This window comes from Ostrinia furnacalis, unplaced genomic scaffold, assembly GCF_004193835.3.
Source record: "Ostrinia furnacalis isolate ACB-3 unplaced genomic scaffold, ASM419383v2 OfSCF5129, whole genome shotgun sequence".
NCBI lineage: Eukaryota > Metazoa > Arthropoda > Insecta > Lepidoptera > Crambidae > Ostrinia > Ostrinia furnacalis.
Window position 1 is genome coordinate 414052 of NW_021135368.1, and position 17491 is coordinate 431542.

A 17491-nucleotide genomic window follows, 5' to 3' on the forward strand; every position below is an offset into this window, starting at 1 on the left:
TATGCTTATGTAATTCGTGTTCTCGGTGAGCTGTTTTGTTTTACTTAGGGACAGAAGTACCTTCTTTGAGGTTTTATAATGTGCATAATTTTACCACAATGTACGAGTATAATCGAATTGGTTTTTTAACTAGTGGCATAGAAAATTAAATAAGTGTCTGACTTGTCAATTACCTAGGGTTAGCCATTCAATATGAGTAGGTACTTATTATTAATACAAAATAACACATAATAATTTTGCCTTCATTTGTTTGATTCAGATATGCGCGTGTGAACATCTGCCAGTAGAGAGGATATCAAGAAACCAGTCGCCATCATTCATCAATAATAAAGATATAAACATACGTACGAGTATATAGGTACGTACGAGTATAATACGTTGCATATCGTTTTTCATAGTTTATTTCCTAACACAAAGTATGTACAAACGACTAACTTTCATAACATTCTCTGTCAATTTCCCCGTCCAAGTTATTAAGATCATAATTTTATAAAGATGAGTCATTACCTCTTAAAGCAACCATTCTCAAACTATAATCCCACTGCGCTGGGCTGGTTGGGTGAAGGGTCTACGTCTGACATTTGGTCCCTTGGTTACATAACTCGAACCTCGTGACCCGTTCATCTGCCTGTCATTATCTTGTCAGTGCCGCACCACAATCGTCATCGCCGCTGCCGGTAAATTATCAGAAAATATTCTGTTTGACAATGAGCTTAATCTAAATTCTTCACGGATTAGATCGAATACCTGTCGCTTGACGAAATCTTTCTACGATCTCCAAAGATGAAGTACCTACCTTACTTCTTGTGTTGTCTATACACAGTATTTGGATTAGAAATTCAGCCGCACGAAAATAAAATGACTCGTTTATATTCATGTTCTCGTAATTTTCACACAACAATACCTACTTACCTAAATTATGAAATGCTACAACAAAGTCTATTCTTGGATGGCTGAGCATTTATTAATTGCATACAGGTATGGCCGGATGCCTGACTTCGTTAGCCTATGTATTATTATAACAACCAGTAAAGTTTTACCAAAATCCGTGAAATGATACTGTTTCAGGAAGAAATTATCACGAGTACGTCGATCGTTTGCGGTTATAATATTCAAAGGAATTTCCTTAAACATACCTACTACTACACAATGCAAACATTTAAAATAGTTTATTCTAATTTCATGAGATTTTTTGTTGAGTTCCTCATGGTTTATTTACAAATACTCGAGCCATTTTAAATCGCTAAACATTCCTTAAAAGTTTCGTCATGCTATTATGCAAACATTTTGACAAGTAGAGTCGTCATGTCGTATCTATTAATACACACAAAACCAGCCTAATTTGACCTCCCTTATGCTTAAACTTATTAACACAAAGCGTTACTTCGCGGTTCTATTTAAAGTAGCCTTTAAACATTTAAGACCGCCGTGGGAAAGACTTTGAAAAAGACAGATACCATTTGTTTGTATCGGTTTTCTGACCTACTTAATGGTCAATGGTGAGTATGTAGGTCAGTAGTACTATAGAATAAGAACTAGTACTTCGGTACTTTTCGGTAAACCTTGGTATTATGTAGTACGAACACATAAACGGGAATTCACAATAAAAATAACTTAAGTCCTAACAGCAACTAATTCCTTGATTATTATGACCAAAATGCTCATGAAAAAAACTATGTAGGTATACCAATATTAAACACGAATGAATGAATATAAGAATACTTAAGTATATGTAATTGTTTGTTCTGAATGTTACATTTTCAGGCCTGAAATATGATCCAACTTTGATAATTTTTGTATAGAAATAAGTAGAAGAACAATCTCGAAGGACAAAATAGTTACATGAATTAAGCTAGTGGCAGAAGCTTTTTATCAACTTTCGTGTTACATTTGTAACTGTACCTTAATCGACGAACGTAAAAGGCAAGATTACAACCAATTGAAACTGATTATGTCACAAATGCTTTTATAATTAATTTTTCATTATAAAGTAAAAAGTTCAAGGAACTCCGTTAATTATATCAATAAAAACGATAAGACCAAACAAAGAGAATCGTGTATGGTCACATCGTCCTTTGTTGTCTCACATACAAATGTGATCAATTTATTTAAGTCTCCCGAAACTTAAATGCTATTTTTTCTGTTATCAGTGACTCAGACCAATGTAATGGGAATTCATTGCCTGAGCTTTTTGTTTTGTAAATCGGATATAATTTAACTTGTCTTCCTTGGTCAGCCATGTCGATTCAGTAAAACGAACGGTAGCTTTATTCAAGCTTCAAGTAAATCCGCCTTTAAATATTTATACTTCTAAGATTTAATGACTTTAATTGACTAACCTCATTACGACTTAGGTCACCTGTTTGTAATTCCTGTGACATTCCGTCATTGCCTTGTCAACATCGGCCTCCGTGTCGTGGAGATCTAATCCTTAATGGGTAATGTTTAAGATGTGTTTATGTTTGTGCGTGGAATTCGCGAAAAGCGTGGGTATTCTTAGGGGTCATAGTCGCAGGCGCAGCCTCGACACTGGTGCGTGACGCGCGACGAGTGTCGGACGCGAATGGTGCGTGATGCGAATATAGAACTCTGACACCTCAATGCCAAGTTAATACACGTATCCTTCATTTCTTATTCAAAAGTCTGCATCCAAAGCATGGGACTTTTCGATTCAAGGTAACACGTATGGGCCTTACAAATGACAGAATGGTACTACCTACGTGTAGTTATGATGTACGAGGTACAGTGAGAACTATATGATTCTAGAGTGTTCGTTTAACTCGATCTCTTCGACTCAATCTATAAGAATTTTTTGTAGAGTATAAGTACTCCAAAAAAATATTGTCTAGACCCTTTAGAAAGTTACACATAATACGATAGCTATAGAGGTGTCGTGACACCGTGATTGTGACATAATATGATGCGATACGAAATATCTTTTGCAGAAATGTATAAAATATCTTAAGTTAAGAGTCGATTAACTACATGATGTAGTAGCTTTACATTACCCTGATAACGTAAACACCTACAAAACTACATATTTGTTAAACACAAAAGACATCATCATAAACAATTTGGCCATATTATTATGTATGAAATAACACACAAAAGCAGTCAAGAATATTACGCAAAAATATGCTATTATGGAACATCGATCGAATCGAGTCCAAATGAGTGGGTTGAGTCCATAACCCTCAGATTACATCGACAGTGCGCCATTATAAACCAAGAATGATCAGGGAGTCCATTGAAATTAAGTAACAAATTCTTGAAAGCGGTTTAAAATTATCGAATTTCCCGAATCCAGTAGTACCTATGTACTATAATTTTGGTACCATCAATTATTTAATTTTGCTCCGCGTACTGAGTAACAAGAACTCGTTCGAGTAACAGTGAGTTAATGTTTAGTGGTACCGTCGTCAACGTTGTATTTTAAGTAGGGTAGATAGATCAGTCCCAGATATACCCACAGCCATTTGCTTCAGTTTATCCGTGATCATGGCGCTTTTGACAGCTGGGTGCGCATGAGTAGCGCAGCAGCAAAAACAAAGACAAGGCTACAGCGCGGTCGTCTGATTGACGAAGGTCCTACCTACAATTATTAACCAGATTTTTTAAATTGACCAGTCATGTTGCCAAGTCTATTTTACTGTGACACGTAAACAAATGCTCCAAATACGAGTAGTATAAAGCTAACAACGAATCTAGTCTAGTCAATCTAGTGAAGGTCGCTGGAAGCCCCTGGATGCGGGCAGCGCAGGATCGGTCATTGTGAAAATCCAAACGTCCAGTATTGAACGTGCTTTGGTTGAAACGTGAAAGCTAAGCTACTATACTAACCATAATGGTTGTTGTCACCAACGAAGGTATCAATTACCTACCGTCATTTTTAATGTTTACTCTGCTTACCGCAAAGGCAGCAGCAATTATTTGATATGCCAAAATGTGTAAACAAGTCAAGTAAAGATCTTGAAACTGCCGACCACATTCTTATTCGGTTTGTCACCAACTTGTGATTATGAACTGTTTTGGGCATGATCACATTTTATTTATAAGATTATCTCAATCCACTACGACCTGCTGGTGTCGATATTATCAGTGGGGTGGTCCTTCAGCAACAAGGAAAGATGCCATACTACTCCATCAACTCCATGCAGTACGTATTGAGGGTAATCTGAGATCGGGCTCAGTGGCATTCGTTAATGGGAGGCCTAAGTGTTGCAGTAGATTAAGGTAAGTTTGCTCTACGATCTACGATTAGTACTACAATCATCTTATGATAATAAATAAAACTCATAGAATTTAATAGTGTCCTACCTAAATTACTATAACCTATAAAGTTAATGTACACAAGAATAGGTCCACAGGATAATCGTCCTACAATACACTTAAATACCTAAGGGCTAAAGTGTTATTGGCTCACTGTAATCACGTCGCCTCGGCCTGGCGCGGAATGCGAACGCCAACAAACCTATTCCAGATTGTAAATAATTAACATACAGGCCATTTTGTGGCTAATTTACAACCTATTAAGATACTGTAGCTTGCGTTTTATTAAGTTATAAGTAGCGTTGATGAACTTAATTTATGTCTTTCAGGTTTAACTTTGTTCTTTGAGATGCAGTTTTATTACGCACTGTTTTTACTTACTTAGGTACCTAAATGCTTGAACTGACTATGTTTTAAATACAATGATCTTTTATTTATTTAGAAGATACAATAAGATTCACTATTTATGTAAAATAATACTAAACGTGTAATTATAATTATACACACACCGTTTATAATTTGTAGAAGTGTTTTCAGAAAAATATTTGTTTGAATTTAAATAAAATGAAGGTGAAATGCAAATTAGTAACTGATGGTGTATTAAATTACGAGTACAATAAGTATAGTTAATAAGTTCCCAAAAAATCGTGCAGACTCATGTAAGTACACACATAGAAGGAAAACTATACGCTTCGTTTGCACTTTGTAGGAGATTTGTCGGTCAAAATATTTGACTCCAAATTAGACGGAGGCGGAATGTATAAAAACACAACAATACTGTAATAAAATTAAATACAGATTGATGTTTATAGATAAGTTCATAGTACAGACTCTTACATTGTTGTCCAATCCGTAATTAATGTAAATGAATAATACAAAATCGTTTAGATAAATTGTTTTCTTTATAGTATAGGTAATATCTTAAAGAAATCTGTTGTCCCTCACCACATTATACAAAGAAGTAATTCATTCACTATTTTCAATTTGTCTCTACAAATGAAAAGGCAAATACGTAGTATTCTATCAGATCAACGAGCATTGATGTATTTCGGCCTGTTAAATATGAAATGAAATATTATGTTAAATACACCGCGTATCTTACGATCAAAAACACTTTATTTCTACCAGTGGCATGTATGGCATCATATTCCTAACATAATAAAATACTTCGCAATTTAATTATTGTCACTGTTTGTTTATGTTTTTCGCGACATAAAGTGACAAAAGAGCTTTACTACACTTCCCAGGTTCGATCTATCTGTTACTAAAATCAAATGATCTTTGTTTAAAAGGTTAGGGCGTGAAAACATAACAAACTAAACAACCAGATTTACATTCGCGTGTATAATATTTATAGTAGACAATATTGTAATTCTTGGAACATTGTTTATTTACTTCATACTCCTAATTTATTGTCGATATTGAACATTACTTGTCTCCATAGAGTTCAAAGAACTATAATCCCCAGTAAATACATGTTTCTTGGTATTTGTATTGTCATTGTACAATCGTTTGGTAACAGGTAACTAAACAGTCAGTCGTAGTCACATAGCTTTACCTGGAAGCGAGGCTTATCACGCGCGGATATGACTAAGGTAAACCAAGTGACAAGTATAGTTTTTGCCCAAATTAGCCCAGTCCGGCTCTACCAAAGCTCAACTGCGAAACGATGAGTTTAACGGATGCTTGGGTTAATCACGGGTTTTTATAATACGATTGGCTAATTCGTTCTGCGGAAAAAAAAACTGTTTATGCAACTTTGCATTGAATAATAACAGAATTACTCACTGTTATGGACCAATATAGTAAATACAATGCATTTTAGATCCAGTGTGTCTTCGCTTATTATTATTATTACCTACCTGTATACTACAACCCAGTTAAATTTTTATTACATTTGAGCACAATAATACTCGTAATAACGATTATAAATAAATCATAGAGTAGTAATAGCCTATAAAATCTTATCATAAATTGCTCAGAGAAACTTAACTCGGCCAAAAAAAGATAATGTCTTTACAACAGCTCTATCTCAATAATATGAAGTCTCATAAAAATAACTAAAGGTAAATTAAATTAGAGCGCAATTCTCACTATAAATAAACTTTAACGACTGTATTACTTAATGAAGCTTTTGATATTTATGATTGAGATTTTATAATACAAGGTAAAATACCAAACACTTATTTTTTGCCCACAGAAACTTGTTTCAAAATTCAAGTATCGAGATGTTTAATTTAAAATTAACTTTAGCTCGTGTTCGACAGTTAATGAGTTGTAAATAACATTAATTTATCAAGTCATAAACCGGCAAACCAGTTAAGAAAAATGGCGGCCATAACAAACTTTATTTAATGTGTTTATGGCGGTCCCTAATTCACAGTGCCTCTACCATGAGTTTACCTACCGAGCATCTCGCTATCGAGGGCGTAAAAAAATGTATGGCAAATTGTACAGCGCCTCTAGCGGTTAGTAGCTGAACCACAGCAAAACTAAAAACACTACCATGAGTTCATCTCAAATCGTTAGGTAAAAAACCTATCTAAATGAATACGATAGCGACTAAAGTTTTTATTTAGTTTCATACAAATAACTTACCATGAGTTGCAATTTTCAAAGACGTCATCGAAAAATACCTTAGCTGTCACAGTAACGTAACTCACTGGCTTATTGACACGTGAAAAGCAAAATAAAATTGTGGTTTTAGGTCATTTTCGAAGATGTCTAGCTGTGCTGTGAAAATGTGTGCGGGTTTCCACCAAAGCTGTGCGAGGAAAATGTGTCGTACGAGAATGTGTAGCATTTGAAAATGCTCATTAGTGTTGTACAGCCTGAGCCTTTTCTACCAGAGATGTGCTGACCGAGGCGAGGTAAATGAAGCGATTCTATTGGTTCTTTACAAACACATCCTTCGCTACGCATCCTCGCACATCTCTGGTGGAAACGCAGCCTTACGAGATCATGATAGAAAGCTAATCCGACAATGAATATGTATTTTCATAAGTTGAAATTTACTTTTGTTTTTAATCAGTCTGTGTATTATGTATTAGGTTTTGTGAAATAAATAGTCAATAAATATTAATAATTTTATTTTCAACTAGCTTTTGCCCGTGGCTTCGTCCGCGTGAAATTTAGTTTGTCACAGATCGTCATAATTATAGTCTATATGTTAATCTGGGTTATAAACAATAATACTGTAAAGTTTCATCAAAATCCGTTTAGTAGTTTTTGCGTGAAAGAGTAACAAACATCCAGACATCCAAACTTTCGCATTTTTAATATTAAGTAGGATATTAGTATGTAGGTATTAGGTATTGACTTAATTATTATTACTGACGAGATTGCTACCATGTATGTTTAGTGACCATGAAAGATTAAAACAATATAATNCATTACTAAGTTTAAGAGTAATAGTAATTTGACTCATGTATTATACATTTCTTAACCAGTAAAAATTCCTTAGAAGAAAATATGAAAAGTGACTTTAGATGAAGTACCTAATTGCTTGCTTCTGAAATATATTGTGGTAACGACAGACAACTACGGAACCCTACACTGCGCGTGGCACGACACGCACTTGGCCAATTTTTTACGCAATAGTGATGCCGATGACGTTTTTTTTTAATATCGAATTTTCTTAATTTCGACATTTATTCTGCATCTTTAGTGTTCACAAATGCAGATGGAGGCATTTTTAGTTTAATTTGATTAGACGGTTTAGAATAAATTGTCATTATCATCATAAAAAAATCTACTTCAATAACCCAGTTTTCTGGCAATTTTACTCTATTTCTTGCGGGAAAAATTACGTGATATTTTTCGAAACCCCCCCTCTCCCCCACGTGAGATTTAGTGAGGTTTTCGTTGACCCCCTCCCCCCCCTAAAAGTCTCACGTAATTTATGGACGCCCCCTAATGTGTTGTACTGTAAGTACCTACATTTTCTAGTCCTTTTGATTCTTAGGAGACTTTGAGACTTGAAAAGTACTAATTACCTAGAAATTAATTAAACTAGAAAAAAAATCACAGTAAACCCATTTTAGTTATGATGATGCTTATGCCTAAGTTATTTCAAATGCCTAACTACGTGACGTGCCTGAACTGCTAGAGAGCTGCCTGAATCCTGTGATAAGGAATATTGTAGCACAAACATTGTTACAGCGTAACGCCGTAAACCCTCTATAAAATGTTTTAATCTTAAATGTTGTTACTTTATTGATGCAGTTTCTAAAAATTCCTTTTTATTATAAATATAATCTGATTTGACCTTGAAACATAAATAATGTGATGAGGTCTTAGATATAGCACGTGTTCTTAGATTCTGATACAAGTATCCTTAATTTACTTGGTTTTTACGACACCGGCCTATAAAACTCTTCAATGTCGTTAAATTCTCTAACCTTCTCACACAGGAAATAATTACTGCAAATAATTATGCAAATATGTATGATAATTCGGTTTGTCCAACCTTCCAGTATGGCCACTTACTTCTTAACTATGAGGGGACACCTACATGCGTCAACAGAATTTGCATTACTTATGAGTTATGTCATTGTTATCCAAAAGTGCCGGAAAAAAGGCAAGCAAACAAACATTTGAGTATTTATGACATCATTCAGGCGTATTCTCAATCAAATATTTGGTCACATTTTATTTTGGAAGGTCATAGGTAAAATAACTTATTATTGATAGTGCTTACTTGATTTGCATATGTGATCATCAAAGTGCGAATAAATATTACTTATGTAAGTTTTAAAATTATTAATATTGTACAAAATGAAAACATTGCATGAAAAGCCTATCTTATCGAAAGCTTCTGTGGAGCTTTGCGCGGGAAAAGTTTAAATAAGTTAAGCAATTTCCTAGGCTCATAACATTACCTACATATTACTATGTATCACTAAAACATTAACTTTAAAAAATTACTCAAATCCATGTAATTTCGGTTTCGTAAAAGTTTTTCAAAAATCTTCTACAATTACAATAATATGTTACACAACATTATTCCAAATTATAATTGCAAAATATTATGAGAAAAACACTTCACTAACCTCTGAATATGAACTATCAGCCTTCAGGCTGAATGACACTGAAGGATGCACGTGTTTGTTTACTTTAACTTCCAGCCACTGAAACACCTGTTAATCACTAAACTTCGGTCGATAAATTATTAAACTATATGGCACAGTCACACACACTTTAAATCTCGGATACGTCAACTTTTCATTCAGAAAAGCGAGAAAAATGTAACGGAAATAGTTTAGTGACGGAGTGGTAGGCACACGCGGTCACGAGAGAGACAGAAGACTAAACTATGTTATGGCTCGGAAACGCCGCGCGTGCGCTGGAGTGGGGCGAGGATCAACATGGAAAACCGCGTCCACGCAACCTCAGGCGGCGACCAAATTTATTTTATTCAAATTATAACCGACTATGTAACTAAAGTCCATTTCACGTAAGTCTCTAAGTCCTTATCTCAAACTGGTTTGCGTTTAGAAAATAAATTAGTGAAGTGAAGTCATCTCGAGGATCTAACGACGCGCGACGTCCGCTCCTTACGATTTAAATGGATGTTAGAGTTAACGAGTTGTAGGTAAATACTGAATCATCATTAAATATAGACTCGATTTCCTCAATACGCTGAGATTGTAAAGATATATCGTATTGATGTGGAATGTGTCATTGCTACGGCTATGACTTGTAAAGTAGTAGAAATACCTATAATAGCTACAGATGTTTCTGTACGTCATGCACACTATACATAGTCATTACTGCGCGTCGCCGACAATGTCAAGCGAAGAATTAAATTAAATACCTACATAAAGTAATTCCAACTTTATTTACGCTGTACGGAAGCATATTTAAATAGCTAGTTAATATGAGTAATAAACCAAACAGGTAATAAAATAGATAAATTATGAAGTTTCTAAAGTATCAATAGGTAAAATTTCGAAGTTCGTAAATCTGCCTTATTATCCAACGTAGCATTCTCTAAGCGACTATTATTATTTGTTAATTATTAGATATTATTGATTTAACATTGCATATGAATTATGTTTAATAGTGGTAACCCAAAAACTATAGGAAGATAACCAAATCTCATCACAAACCGCATATCAGCCCGACATTATTGATGATCAATCGAATAATACTGAAAACTGAAAATCACTTAAACAAATAAATTGTTTTACATATAAGTTTGTTTGCAATATGTTTTTTACCTCATCTCCTCGCATCTGCACATTTATGAAGTTGCTGAAATATACCTGAGCTTGAAATATCTATCACTGAAGCATGCAGTTTCAAAGAGGCTAATTTCACATTTTACCATACAATAGCCTTTATAAAACTGTTAATGTCTCTTGCATTCCAATAACATTAATGCAGTTCCCTGAGGATAAGCGTATGCAGCGCAAAAACGTTTAGAAGCGAGGTATGTAATCTAGAGCCCCCTCGACAAATCGGTGGGAGGACCGGCTAGACAGGGCTGGCAAAACTTATTTTGATTCAGAAATGAAACTTTATTATGAAACCTCTTGCTGAACCAGAGTTCGATGAGGAATATCTTTGCCGATAAAACATTGTGAGCTGAGAATCTTTCTCTCCGATATGTAATTAAATCTGCATGCCTGTGTTGGCAATTGTAATAAAGCACTAAATATATGTAGGTATACTAAAAAAACACAATTCAAACTTGTAAGTAGTTTTTAAAGTCTAACACAACCAATAAAAATATAAAATTATTGTTGAGGTACAGTTAAGAAGAGGAAAATTCTCATTTTAAAGAGGAAAATTTTCAGACATTATGGCATAGTAATTTCAGTGTTTTAGGTTTATACTTTAAACTACGATCAGTGTGATCAACCCTGGCTACCCATACCCGATCTTGTTTATTATCGCCGGACCCAGATGCATGTCAATGATGCGTAGGCGCAGCAGACACCACCGATGTCATAATCCAGGTGCTGCCAATAAAGTGATCCGCGATACAATCTGCTTTAAGCTACCTCTTTTATCTGACATTTTGTCACATAGGTGCATTAGGTGGGATTCTACAACAAAGTGAAACAAAAAAAGGTACATACCTATATTTCTCAGAAGTCGCACTTGGTTTCAAGCAGCAGTATTTATTTATTATCGAAATTGAACAACGTCTATGATGTACATTACATACAGCATTGGATATGGTATCCTGAAATAAAGTTACATGTACGAGTACGTACTTTAAAGAAGCATTTAGAAAAAATGTTTTCCTATACAGTCCTGTCTTTATCATATTATAAGTGTACGTTAAAAGGAACTGATGGGACTTAATAAATCTTATTATTATGACTCTACCACGAAATATACGTGTAAAAGTGCTTTTAAAGCCTCCTTGCACAAAGAAAATAAGTTTTTTGAGTTTTTATATTTGAAAAGATAACTCTCTGATCTCCCTGAGTCTTACGAGAATTATTGGTTATGTCTTATTTTATCGTGTAATGATCGCGTATGTTAGTCACAACCAAGTGTCAGTCTTTTCGAGACACCAATGGCACCATAGATTAATCCAACCAGTTTTACGAAAAATAAAGAGCATACTTTTTAAATTATTAAATGTCACACAGAAATCAATAGAGCTAGTGTGAATTGGGGTTAATATTAGAAAATTATTATCAATGCACGAATTTATTTATGTAGGCGATCACACCAACGCTCCAAAATACGTGGTGTAGGTAAGGACATTAATAACTCACTATGACGTGGGCGAAACAAGATTGGGCCAAATAATTAACTTAGTATCTATTCAGATTAATTGTAAACTGTTCACAGAATAATGAAGGAAATAACGTCATATCGTATGTACTAAGCCTATGTAGTTGAATAAAATTATTTTCTCCCTAATCAAATCAAATCACTTTTATTTCAATACTAACTTTAATTCAATAGAAAATGGGCGTTTTTCCATTCGCGAATGCAAAAGCGACGAAAGCTCTTGACAAACTAATATATGCAAAATCTGATATTCTAATAAGACAATCATACAAATAAACCTATAGATGTTTTAATTATCATCATTTAATTGTCGTAATGTAGTGTCTAAGTAATCATAATTAAGAAGTAGTAGTAACTATTATAATCTATATTACTTATAATAAATCTGTAGAGAGGTCAATTCTGTACATGAAATATATTTTCAAAATAACTATCAGGGGGTGATTAGTGATCGATACTGATGCCAAAAATGCAATCAGTAAAATTTTTGTCTGTCTGTCTGTCTGTATGTTCCTTATAGAAACAAAAACTACTCGACGGATTTTAACGAAACTTGGTACAATTCTTCTTCATACTCCTAGGCAGGTTATAGGATACTTAGGTATTCCCACGGGAACGGGAATTAGCGGGAAAATCCATTTGTATGAAAAATCCAAACCGCTTAAGTTAGACCCTTGAAATTTGGCATGCAGGTACCTTAGTAAACTTAAAGCTTAGTTGAAACAGGATATTGCAAAATTCCCACGGGAACGGGAGTTACCGGGAAAAAACATTTGTATGAAAAATCTAAACCGCTTACGTTAGACGCTTGAAATTTGGCATGCAGGTACCTTAGTAAACTTGAAGCTTAGTTACAACAGGATATTACAAAATTCCCACGGGAACGGGAGTTAGTGGGAAAAAACATTTGTATGTAAAAATCTAAACCGCGTAAGATAGACTCTTGAAATTTGGCATGCAGGTATCTTAGTAAACTTAAAGCTTAGTTACAACAGGATATTGCAAAATTCCCACGGGATCGGGAGTTAGCGGGAAAAAACATTTGTATGAAAAAATCTAAACCGCGTAAGATAGACGCTTGAAATTTGGCATGCAGGTATCTTAGTAAACTTAAAGCTTAGTTACAACAGGATATTGCAAAATTCCCACGGGAACGGGAGTTAGCGGGAAAAAATAATGTATGAAAAAATCTGAACCGCGTAAGATAGATGAAGGGGGGGTAAAACGAGATCCACGCGTACGAAGTCGCGGGCGGCCGCTAGTTACTAATAAGATTACCTTCAGTTAATATGAGTAAGTCATACCTAATCAGAACAGCATAAAAAGGATGGAAAAATACTCGCTGATTCAAAGTAAACTTTAGTAAATATTTTATGATGACTGATCGTGGAATAAACACAGGATTTGATCTAAAGTGAACCATCGGTCACAACAAAGCCTGACATTACCTGCGGTGGCCGGGAGTCACCAGTGAGTCAGTAAGGCTCCGCGCATACGGCCACCTACCACAGCCACCGGCGACTGGCGACAAGCTGTTAACATGATTTTTAATTTAACGTTTTGTAAGGAAATGTGGCGAGTAGTGTCCACTAGCGACTCAGTGTCCACGACACAAGCCGGTGCCACTTTTGTGGGCACGATGAAAATGCCTACAACTTTATTAGACTGTAACGTCACATTTTCACGGTATATTCAGATCCAAAAACTGGGGTATTCTACTCTTGAGTGATTTTATCGGTTGTATCGGTGTACCGGCGAGGCCATTAAATACAAATCTATCAAAATCTATAAAATTGTAGCGCTCTCCAGCAACCACCATCGTCATCTTTGCACAGTACCAAAGGAAGTGGCGCGTGCGTGACAGCCATCAGTGGCTGTGACCGGGTGATCCGTTTACGCCGAGCCTTACTGCTAGCTATGGTCATTTCGCGGCGTCCTGCCAATCTTGATGATCTGTTGCCAGCGATAAGCATGAGAAAACATTTCATTTGCAATTTAACGATGCGCGTGTACATTTCCATGCTGATGAGAGGATATGATATTTTTAATGAAATGCTGAGCCGAGCCCAAGTAAAATATGTAAACTCTATATTTACTTAAGATTTTTATCTAATTCTTCAACATAGTAAGCAGCCGTAAGTTTCAAAGAAACCATTTTATTTTGCATCGAAGTTAGTACTAAAATGTTGTGTTTTGAACTGCGTGCAAAATAACTATAAATAAAATAAATATTTTATTTATTAGCAAATAAAATCACGAATACTGTAAGGAGGTAGGAACCATGTCTAATAAATAAGTAATGATTACAATGCCAAATACCTCTATCTAATTGCGCATGCTGATGATTCACAATAAAAAACTTAATTTTGGCACACGATCCGAGGTCTACCACCTACTGGGGTGTGGGTGGTATTTTTACACCCACACTGATACTATAGATTGTTTATAACAATATAATTTAACTTTTGAGTCATGCTTTTGGCAAAAAAGACGGGTCAAGTGCGAGTTATATTAATGTTCAGGTGGTTTTGCAAATTATAGTCGTATTACACGCATATTTCAGTAAAAACATTCCATGAACCCGTATAATTTTAAATAGATACTGAAAAAGTATATGTATAGTTACCTACTATTATTTCTATTCACTTAACGTTTCCAAATATCTCAAATTTCAAATTTCACATCTTTAAAGTATACAAAGTTTGTGTCAAGAAAACCTTTTCTGTGATCTTCTTTTTTCACAAGTCTTACGGAACCCTAAAAGCTAGCATTGTTTAGGATCTATTATTCGGTTCATGAAAACAGACATTGAACCTATCCATCGTGTCGACTTACCGCCAACATACGTAATTAATATTTATTTACTACATATTACAGTACTACTGAAATACAGAATACTGAAGTTCTTTGGTCACGTCTCTAGAAATGAGAACTCGATGGAGATATCAGGGCCAGGTGGAAGGCAAGAGAGCACGCAGTCGATCGCCAATCCGCTGGATAGACGCCATCACAAAGGCTACTGAGTCCACCATGGTTCTGTGCACTCGCTTTAACCGTCAGAAATGGAAGCACATCGCCAGGAGAGCTACCCTCGGAGATGATATCGAACACCCCACCGTGTACCTCGTCAGTGCAACCACGACCACTCTGACAAGAGTGCCCGACTAAGAAGAGAGCAGTTATTAGTCACTAAAACTATGATTTAGTAGGGATTTATTAATAAAAAAGTTCGTTAGCCTTTTGTACATTTTCACGAAATGTAATGACCAATTGAATTTAATGCAGACTAAAACAAACAGTAAAAGATGTAGAGTCTATTTAGGACACTCAATGCCAAATATGCCTGCACCACTTGGGGACAATAAAATTGTTTAATACTGATACCGATTAATTCTCACTTTTGCTGTTTTTTTCACGAAGATTAAATACGTTCTCGTGAATTTTCAAAAATAATGCATTTTTTATTAAACCATCCCACCCGTTCTCTACCTTTAACAAATCAAACCATTGATGAATTCATTTGAATTATAAACGCTGATAAATTAGTGGTAATAATTAATCGACGCGCAAAGACACCCACGCAACTGAACGGTCGAACTTCAATGACCTTTTATCATTAATTATTGTTAAACGGCATAAAATTACAGTTAACTGGCTAGTAATTACCACCATTATAGATACATCATCGGTTACCCGCAGCCTCTGGGCAAATAGTGTTCTTTTGTTGCGCCACGTTCGACCACTTGGTATATTGGATGGTTAAATAATTCTTGTAGCTATTATGCTATTACATCGTAGTCCTTATCGTTTTGTGAACAGAGACGAAATTCGTAAGTTGTGTAACGTTGTAGTTGCACATACCTACGGATAAATGATATTTATCGGTTATTGTGCTGATGTTTGGTCAGCTGACGAAAGTGAGAACTTGACAGCACACACTTGTAGATACGTGGCGAACTGAAGCTGTCGGATTTTGTAACCTTTGCATTATTGAAATAATATTTAATTTATTAGTCTGTAATCATTATCATTTATAAAATATGAGAAAAATTTTTTTTGATATCTTTTAAGTTTTTCTTCCTTGTGTGTGAACAAGGAAGACATCTATTTATTTTTTTCAACAACGATTTTATACCCTACGTTTTATGTCTCCCAAATAATACTTAAAAGTTGTCAAAAACAAAAGAAGTGCTAACATCCAGAAACCAGAAATACCGAAGTTTTTAATTAAGTGTAACTACAAATCGTTGTTTACACGTGACATAAGCGGTTATCGGTGTTACAAATGTTACAATAACAAACTACCATGATTCGGTAATCCAGCTGTAAGCGTTGTAATGATCAAGCGCACGCAATGCGTTAATAACCGTCTTCCTGATCATCAATCCGAGACATTTGCCGTCAGCAAGCTTCGATAGCAATTAACATCATGTAGGTAATCATCAACTTGTATTAAAGTTCATGGTTTGATCAATAATGTAAATACAATTACTTAAAATTGCTACTTGAGTAGTTACTTATTTTGTGAAGATTTTGAAATGCTTTAATTGTTGCCTTAATACAGCTGAGTATTGTAATTATTTCTTATTTATAAACATGTGTTCATCTGTCTCTACAGGGTGTTAGGTAAATAGGTATGTTAGGTAAATAAGTATATGAGCCGACACTAGCCCATGTTAACATAATAATATGCATATAAATGGTATTGTGAAGTCGGAAAATTGATATTATCATTTTAATTATGTATTTTAATTTTCATACAAATCTGATTTTATAAATTTTATTTTGTATGAACATTTAAAAAATTTAAATGATGATATCAAATTTCTGACTTCACCATACCATTTATATGCATAATTATGTTAACATGGGCTAGTGTCCTGTACCTAACACCCTGTATACTCTATACTTAAATATTCATAAATAAAAGAAGAAAAAGTTCCACTTATAAGTTCATCACAGCGAAAGGCTTAAAAATCAGCTAAAAAATTTTTAGTATCCATAAATCTCTAGTCAACAGAACGTACTACTCACAAGGTAAGGAAAGTTCGTAGAGCCTTATAAGCTCAGGTAGCATAGTGTTAAGTGGCCGGCTACCAAAACAGATTTCTGAAAAAGGCCAAGGCCTATCTGAGCACAATCACGTCGCCTACGGGCGCCAATTATAGTTTATTAGGTTTTCGCAGTCTGTTTTCATGTTTGAAATAGCAGCATAGTGGTCACACAAGGACATACTAAACAGTAGTTGTAGAAATTGTGTAGGTACTACAGTTTGTGCTAATCACAGAAAACAACGCTTAAAACTATGGTGAAGTAAATCCGAGAATTTTATTTGAGACGAATAAAAATGAAGGAGAATTTTGTGAACCCCTATCCACCACGAGTTTACGGTTATTATCCAAGTCCTAGTAAGATAGACATGAGTTAACCATAAAATAAGCATGAAAAGTACAGGCTACTATAATGC

The 17491-nt window shown here is 34.9% G+C and overlaps 1 protein-coding gene across 1 annotated transcript in view; it reads right to left on the reverse strand.

Annotated features, from left to right (window-relative positions):
• The window catches only part of chas (chascon), a 107455-nt gene extending 97878 nt beyond the window's left edge, over positions 1-9577 (reverse strand). Inside the window, exon 1 of the mRNA XM_028315458.1 lies at positions 9321-9577. The gene's annotated coding sequence lies outside the window, so the exon portion shown is untranslated. The remainder of the gene's footprint in view (positions 1-9320) is intronic.
• Between the last annotated feature and the right edge of the window lie 7914 nt (positions 9578-17491).